The sequence below is a fragment of the Anopheles coluzzii genome, chromosome X (assembly GCF_943734685.1).
Source record: "Anopheles coluzzii chromosome X, AcolN3, whole genome shotgun sequence".
NCBI lineage: Eukaryota > Metazoa > Arthropoda > Insecta > Diptera > Culicidae > Anopheles > Anopheles coluzzii.
The window spans coordinates 23,094,120-23,103,557 of record NC_064669.1 but is presented as its reverse complement, the minus strand read 5'-3'; positions in this window follow the sequence as shown (position 1 = coordinate 23,103,557).

Sequence of the window (9,438 nt, the reverse complement as noted above, 5' to 3'; positions counted from 1 at the left end):
ATTAGGAAAAGAGTGGGAGAGAGAATGGCACCTTGGGGGACACCATTCTCTTGGACATGCAGGTCAGAAGATTGAGTTCCAATTAAAACTTTAAATGTGAGAGAGATCGACTGTCAAACCAAGTGGTTGTGCCTTCGCTGTTTTGCCGTGTTATTACCTGATTTTCAACATTTGCAACATTGGTGCTGCTGAGTTGTTTGTACTGGCTAGTGCGTGCCTTCGATTGATATTAAGTTGCACTGGAGTTCTTGCACCTAGTGTCCTGTTATTTCGACATTTTTGCCGAGATATTGTTTGGCTTCGTTCCTGCTCCTGTCACTCATCAGTTTGTGCTGTGTCAACATTATGCAGTGCTCAACCTGCAATGCACCCACCGATAGTGCTAATTCGGTGTCCTGCGCCGGTGTTTGTGGCTCCAAGCATCATACACATTGCACGGGTTTGTCCCGTGATTCTACTCGTGAGCTTGGGCGGAATAATCGATTATTGTGGTTGTACAAAACATGTAACGAGTTTCGCAATGGCACAAACTCACTTTTCACAAATGAGATAGCAGCCCTACTCGAGTTGGTGAAAGCAGATATTCTCACCACAATTGACTCATCTCTCTCTTCTCTTAGATCGGCTATCAAGAGCGATTTGCTTCCCGAGATCCTCGCTCTCGCTGATAAGCTAACACCCATATTAGCTAAGCCGTCTGTTTCTCACGCATCGCGAACGCACACTTCCACTAATGTATCGTCACTCAACGCCACTAATACAACCAGAACGACTAAAACAGCATCCACTCGCCGTACATTTACCAACTCAACGGAGCTCACTGCAGATATCCAACAAGCAGCGAACGATACTAACATTGAGGAAGCTTCTGATAACTGCAATCACTACAATCATCGTACTAAGACGACTAGTGATATTAGTGCTGGAAACTGCCGAACAAATACAAAATCATCTTCTGATCCTGTTTTGAACCATGATATCACGAACACTGGCATAGCTGAGAAAGTATGGTTATACTTCACGAACATCAAATCGCATGTCTCCGCTGATGATATGCGTGTGTGGCTTAAAGCTGTGCTACCAACTGACAATCTTGATGTTTACCGTCTTACAAAAAAGGGTGCGAACCTTGATTCGATGTCCTTTATATCGTTTAAAGTGAGTACAGGCGGTCCCCGAGATACACGGTTAATGGGGACCGTAAGCGGCCGCAAAATACCGCGTATCTCGAATTTCCGCGTAATTCAAATCTCGTTATTTTCAGTCAAAATATCACTAATTTTCGTGTATTTCGTGGTGGTTTTAGCCACCAAATTAATTATTTGATATGTTTCTACTGAAATGGACAGTTTTAAACCTTTTTAAATGGTATTTCACATTCGATCAATACGGAAATTATTTTGTATTTCACAATGGATGTGTCAAATCAATACAATTTTCTCAATGAACTGTCAAATTTGGAAAACCGCGTATCACCGAATCCGCGTATGAGAGGTACCGTGTATCTCGGGAACCGCCTGTATTCCTAAATCACTTAAGGATCTCGCGCATCAATCTACTATTTGGCCAGTTTCACTTACTGTTCGTGAGTTTGTTGATCGCGGCCTACCAAAGCAACGTATACATGAAAGGGCCCGATTTGATCCTTCTGTGCTTACTTCGCATCGTTCAAGCAGTGCAAATTGCTCTTCTGCTGCGCCAAAAACTACCGCTCATCCGGATCATTTTTTTGAACATCAATCGCCATCCCCACAGCGCGGGATTCAATCACTATCCCAGATGACCGAGATCCTAGAGGCTATTCAACTGGAGTTTCCTCCCACACCGCCTCAGTTATCACCGGGGGTGGGGTTTCAATCACAGACCAATCTCAGCAACACGAACCGCGCACCACAGATCAGCCCGTTTGCCAAACGGATAGCTCACAATTAATAGACCCCTTCGTGATCTATTACCAAAATGTTCGAGGCCTTCGCACCAAATATAATGAATTGCGCCTTTCTGCGAATGAATCAGGGTTTGAAATGCTTGCCCTTACTGAAACCTGGTTAAATGAATCGATTCCATCCAATATGGTCCTGGATAGTGATTCTTCCAATATATACCGCTGTGATCGAAGCAGGTTAAACAACGAACGTTCGCGTGGGGGTGGTGTGCTACTTGCATGTTCCGTTCGATATCCTTCTGTGGCACTTAACATTAATCAACCCACGCTTGAAGCTTTATGTATACGTGTTTCTTTTTCTAAGTTTCGTCTTTATGTGGGGATTGTTTATGTGCCACCGTATTTGAGCAGCGACCGCAACTATTTGGAATCCCTTTCTGCTTTCATCAGTGATGCATACATGCAAATGAAACCGAATGATCATCTTATCCTTCTGGGTGACTTCAATCAACCTGCGTTAGAGTGGTCGCTTTCTACCGCAGTAAGGCCAGATTCATCTTCAGCTATAAGACATTATGTGCCACATATTTCTTCGAATACATCCAGTTCCTGCTTTTTGGATATGATAAATTTGCATGAACTCTATCAGCTGAACGGGGTGCATAACCATTTAAATCATTATCTGGACCTGGTGCTCTCTAACTCTGCTGCTGCTGCTTGTTCTTCTGTGTATCCTGCTTCGTCACTGCTCCTGCCCCAGGATGCCCATCATCCTGCTCTGGAAATTGCGTTACCGTCTTCTTTATTTAGGGCTAGTAGGGTTAGGAATGAATTGCCTTCTGCTCCTAATTCATTGAGTGTTCGTTATAATTTTCGTCTTACAGACTATCGTAAACTTAATTATATTCTATCTCGTGCCGACTGGTCTTTTTTTATCAATGTACATCGGTCGACGAGGCTGTCCTATCGTTTAATGCTTTGTTATCCTCTGCACTCCTTTCATGTACACATATTTTTCGATCCCCTCCTAATCCTCCCTGGTCCAATCGTACTCTTCGCAACCTCAAAAAGGATCGTATGAAATTTTTTAGCAGATATCGTTTGAACCGATCTGCCTACAACTTTCGTTTATTTAAGTACGCTGCCTCTGCGCATCGATTGTACATCAGGGCTCGTTTTGAGGCCTATTCGAGTAGACTGCAATCGCGTTTCCGTTAATTAGAGCTGATGCTGATCCAGCATCCATCTGGCGATTTGTTAGGGTACGAAGAGGGTGCAATACGTTACCTAACGAAATGGTACTTGATTATCTAACTGCCTCTACTCCTGTTGAGATTTGTGAACTCTTCTCTGCCCATTTTTCCCAAATGTTTGAGCCACCGGTTAGTGACCCTAACCTTATCGAGGGTGGGCTACTCTACACGCCAGAGAACTTAATTAATCTCTCTGATATTTCAGTAAGCTCTGAAACAGTTGTACAGGTGTTGTTTGAGTTGAAACGTTCTTTCATTCCTGGTCCAGATGGCATTCCTGCCTCAGTTTTAATAAACTGTAAGGACGTGCTTGCTCCACACCTTGCTAAAATTTTCAACCTTTCTCTTTCTCTTGGGGTTTTCCTGCTCTTTGGAAATCCTGTTGGCTTTTTCCGGTACACAAAAAGGGATGCCGCAGCATTGTCTCTAATTATCGTGGGATAACTCAAACATGTGCCACAGCCAAAACTTTTGAGCTATGTATCTTTCCAACCATACTTCATAGTTGTAGTTCCGCTATTAGCCCTAAACAGCATGGGTTTATGCCTGGTAGGTCTACTTCAACTAATCTCGTGTCTTTTGTGTCCAATATTTTTAGTTCTTTTGAGGTCGGTACCCAACTTGATGCACTATTCACTGACTTTCATGCTGCATTTGATAGTTTACCTCACTCTTTACTATTAGCTAAACTATCTAAAATTGGTTTTGGTGATGGCATTATTAGCTGGCTGTCCTCATACTTAAGTAATCGATCTTGCAGGGTTAAAACCGGGTCGTACTTATCTGAGGAGTTTTTTTGTACGTCAGGTGTCCCTCAGGGTTGTGTGCTAAGTCCACTTCTGTTTTCTTTGTTCATCAATGATGTCTGTAATGTATTACCTCCTGATGGTCATCTCCTTTATGCGGATGATATCAAAATCTATTTACCTGTGTCTTCTTCTTCTGATTGTATGAGACTTCAGCATTACCTTAATGCATTTGTTCATTGGTGTTCTTTCAACTTACTTCGCTTGTGCCCTGATAAATGTTCTGTTATTTCTTTCTCTCACTCTCTGTCTCCTATTTTATTTAACTATACTCTCTCTAACTCGTCCATCTCTCGTGTTATGTCCATCCGTGACCTTGGTATTATACTCGACAGTCATCTTAACTTTAAACTGCAGCTTGATGAGGTTCTACTAAAAGCTAATCGAACCCTTGGGTTTATTTTACGTTTTACCTCTATTTTTAGAGATCAAAGCTTCCTAAGAAATTTTTATTGTGCTCTGGTAAGGCCTCTTCTTGAATATGCAAGTATCATCTGGAATCCTCCTACTATTGATGGCTGTTCGAGAATTGAAAGCATTCAGCGCCTCTTTACCAGGGTTGCTTTTCGTCGTTTGTTCGGTGCTGCCTCACTACCTCCCTATGAAACGCGATTGCAGTTATTCAATCTTCACTCCTTAAGCTTCCGCCGCCAAGTGCCTCAGGCATGTTTTATTGGTGGCTTATTACTTTCTGATACTGATGCTCCTGATTTACTCTCGTCCATCTCGTTGTATGTTCCCTCTCGTTCCCTTCGTCCTCGTGATCCTCTGTCAATTGAAACACGTCATACTCTTTATACTTTCAATGATCCTATTCCATCCTGTTTCAGGTTGTTTAACCACTTTTACTATCTCTTTGATTTTGACTCCTCTCTCAACTCTTTCCGTAACCGTATTTTTTCTTATAATTCTCTTTAATTATTCTTCTTAGTTTCATTAAGTTTTGATGGTCTCTACGCTCTACCTATGTTTTTTTTTCGTTATTTTTTTTTTTTGCTAGGTCAAGACTAGTTTAGTTAGGCTTAGTTTTTCATGAATTATTTTGTTTATTTGTTAGGGTTTAATTAGTTTTAAGTCTGCTTTATTTAGCCTTGATGGCGGTTATGGAATTAATAAATGAAATGAAATGAAATGAAATCCCTTCTTACTGCTGGCATCACAATTTACAAAAAGAAATATGGCTGCGATCGCCAAATAACTGCTTACGCCATTCATAAACCCTCGAAGGTCATTCTCATCTTCGAAGCAGTCATTTCTGTTAATGAAGCAAAACCAACAGCTTATGCAGAGTTTTTTGTAGTAAAAGGGGCGCACAAGTCACTGTGAAGTAAACGAACAGCGGAAGAACTAAAAATTCTTAAAGTCGGTCTAAGCGTCAACAGCTTACACAGCAAGTGTAACCCTTTCCCCAAATTTCCAGGCATGCAAGTAAAACTTTGCATTGATTCATCTATTACTCCAAACAAAATTGCTTATCTCCGAATCCCAGCGGCTATGGAAGAGAAAGTATATGCAAAAATTCAAGAAATGTTGGAACAAGAAATTATAGAACCCGTTACAGGCCCACCAGAATGGATCTCGCCCATGGTGGTGGTCCCAAAAGGGAAGGACAACATCAGACTTTGCATAAACATGAAATACCCGAATCAGGCCATACAAAGGGAACACTACCCGTTACCCATGATCGACACGCTTCTGAACAAACTAAAAGGGTCAAAGTTCTTCTCAAAATTGGACATTACATCAACATTCTATCATATAGAGTTTCACCCCAAATCTCGCAACTACATTTATGACAAGTAGAGGGATCATGAGGTTTACTAGGCTCATGTTTGGCATTAACTGCGCACCCGAAATATTCCAGAGAATGATGTGCCACACGTTGGAGGGCATAAGTGGAGTTATCATATACATTGACGACATAATAATCGCAGGTGAAACGGAAGAAGAACATGACCGAAGAGTATCGGAAGTGTTGTCGATATTAAAGGAAAACAACGAGACCCTCAACAAAGAGAAATGGGTTTTCAAAACGAATTACCTCGATACACTAGGATACATTGTAAGTGCTGAAGGCATTAGCCACTCAAACTCGAAAATAGAAGCGATAAATAATTTTAGAACTCCGGCAACCAAGGAAGAGGTTCGTAGCTTCCTGGGTTTGATAAATTTCGTGGGGCAATTTATTCCCGATTTATCCACTCGTTCAGAACCTTTGCGCCAGTTTATAAGAGGAGACGTTGAAATATTCGGTAAAGAACAAAAAGAGGCATTCATCGGCCTTCAAAATGAACATTCGGAAAACGTTCATTGGTTTGGCTTCTTCGACCCAAAGGACTCGATAGAACTTTACGTTGATGCTTCACCTGTGGGACTTGGAGCAGTACTATGTCAAAGAAACCCTTCGAATATACCCCGAATAATAAGCTTCGCGTCCAAAGTACTCACAAAAACTGAAAGAGTTTACCCCCAAACTCAGCGAGAAGCCTTAGCAGTAGTGTGGGCCGTAGAAAGATTTTATCTATACCTATTTGGCACAGAATTCACAATATGTTCAGACCATAAAAGCCTTGAGTACATATTCGAAGGGAAATATCAAGATGGGAAAAGAGCGTGCTCGAGAGCTGAAGGGTGGGCACTTCGCTTACAACCGTACAAATTTCATGTGAAATACATTCCCGGCAAAATTAATATAGCCGACAGTTTATCCCGTTTATCTCCAGACACAGAAAAACCGTTTGACGAGGATTCAGAACACTACCTTTGCAAGATTTGCGAAGGGGCGTCAGCAATTACCTTAAAAGAAATCCGAGAAGCAACACTCTGCGATGATACATTAAAAGATTTTATGCAAGCTATAGAGAACAATAACTGGCCTCCAACGCTTGTTAGATACCAAGCATTCTCTAAAGAGTTAGGTGTGATCAATGGCATCGTAGTTAGAAACGACAGGATAGTTCTTCCTGTCATCCTGCGTAAAAAGGCCCTGGACATAGCACATAGAGGACATCCTGGAGTCGTGAGTATGCGTCGATACCTTAGGGAAAATGTTTGGTGGCCTTACATGGACCGTGATGTCACCGAACGAATCCAAGAAGCGCGGGTTGCACTGCCGTTAGTTCCCAAACTCCAGCCGAACCTATGCTAAGGAAAAAAATGCCTGACCGAGCGTGGCAAGACCTCGCCATCGATTTATTCTCCGCGAAAGAGTTCGCTACATTTCTTGTAGTCATTGACTACTATAGCCGCTTTACAAAAGTAATCGAGATGAAGCTAACAAATGAAACAAAAACTATAGAAGCGCTAGAATCAGTATCTTCGGAACACACATACCCAGAGACAATCCGTTGTGATAATGGCCCTCCATTCGCTAGTGAAAAATTTAAAAATTACTGTACAAAAAAGAATATTCGCCTCGTACACACAATTCCGTACTGGCCTCAAATGAACGGCCTCGTTGAAAGAGCGAACCGCGGCATCTTAAGATCCCTACGTAACGGCCCTACGTAAGAAGATACATCCAAAAAAGGATTACGCGGATAATAAATATCAACATAGTAGAACATCGATGCTAGGAGAAACTCCCACAAGCAGTACCCCTACTCAGAGCAGACAAAATCAGGATAAAAAATTGGGCGAACATTCACGCCCAAAAAGAACGACTAAACTACCATCCAGATGAAAAATAAATCCTTTTTCTCGTTCTAGATTCGACCCACAAGGAAAAGAGAGATAAAAAACTAAATCAAATAACGGCGGTATAGATGAATGACGGCCCGGACTGGAACTAATAATAAGTTGCACTCAAGTTGCAGTAGTAATAAGTTGCACTCAAATTAAGTGAAAGCGATGCATAGTGGACTTTAGGCAAAACATCATAGAATAGTTTTTTTTTTCACATGATTTTCATTTCACATTTGCGGATAGGGAAGGGATGTAGGAATATGAATAGAGAGAGAGAGAGGATATAGAGAGAGGGAGATCGAGACGTACTTGACAGGAGATAGTTCGGAGACAGAGCAAACGGGCAGACAAGCGTGAGCGATCGAGCGCAACGGACGTGTGTGCTTCAGTGGCAAATTATACAAGTGTTGGATAAGCGACAGAATAAACAATGGATTCTACACAATCGTGAAGGGCCCCATTGTCAGATCTAGAAGCTATACGTCCAGAAGCATCATTCAATATTTTAAAATCACAACAAAATAATGAGAAACAACATGCTAAACACCAACATGCTCCCGTATTCAAAGAAGGAGAGTTTGTTGTAATTAAAAATGTAGATAACACGCCAAATTCAAACAAATTACTCATTGCCAGATATAAAGGTCCATACGTTATCCACAAACGTCCCAGTCCGACAGCCTTCTGTTAATTTACCCATTCGAGCAGTTTTGTGTCTGTAATAACAGTAATTTAAGAGCAATTTAGCGGTACGAATTGTTGTCGTTTGTTGTTAGTGAAAATATATAAATAAGAACAAAAAGAGTATTGTTTAAATGATCTTTTAGTGGAAGAAGACGTCGGCGGTGTGTTCAAAACTGTTAAATGTAAAAAAACAGCCGAGAAATTGCATTTATTAGTGCTATTTGTGCATCACCTTCTCCGGGTGAAGTGGTTGTTTAAGTCGAGTTCGTTATAAAATACATTTTAATCGTTTGTATAGGTTAAGTTAAATGATTGAATATAACTTTTAAACTGTGAAATAATAAATTTCGTGTTATTTATTAACAATTTAGCCGAAAAAAAAATAAAAACTAAATAGAGGAAGGAATAGGATCTGTCAAAACTGCTCGAATGGGTAAATTAACGACTGCTAATTTACCATTAAATTACTCTTAAATTACCGGTAATTTAGCGGTAAGATAGGGGTAAATTAAGTCCGATTTGTCTGACTGGGGTTTACCTAATGACAGATCTGTAAAACGTGGTATCGATGGAATACAAAAGACGCAAATACCCAGTGGCGCGTTAAACGGTGAGCGGACTGTATATTTGTATATTTGTTAAATGATCGACGGACCTCATAAGCCCACTCGATATATGTAAGGGTACAATAGGAATATAACATAAATAGTCACACGATTTACAAGAACACAATAATAACAACAATAACAATAACAAGGACGCTAAAGATTCTGGCGAGAGGCGCGAAGTAAATTAATGCGACTCAACACATTTGCCATCGTCATGCCGGGCTCATACGCATCAGATTCCGCATTCAGAGCAAGACTTACTTACTTACTTATCCGGCGCTACAACCGCTTTGCGGTCTTGGCCTGCCTCAGGAGTGTCCGAAACCGCTCACGGTCTCGCGCCTTCGTCTGCCAGTCCGTTAAGAGTAAGACATATACGCAAAAACGGGTCTCGGGAGGTGAAGGCGGTCCTTGTCTCTGGGATGGCCAGCATCGCCCGAGGGCGGAGAGTTCTTGCAGGCACGTACAGCTGTATCGACGAGAGCAAAACCGGACAATCGATGCTACCATTGAGAAGC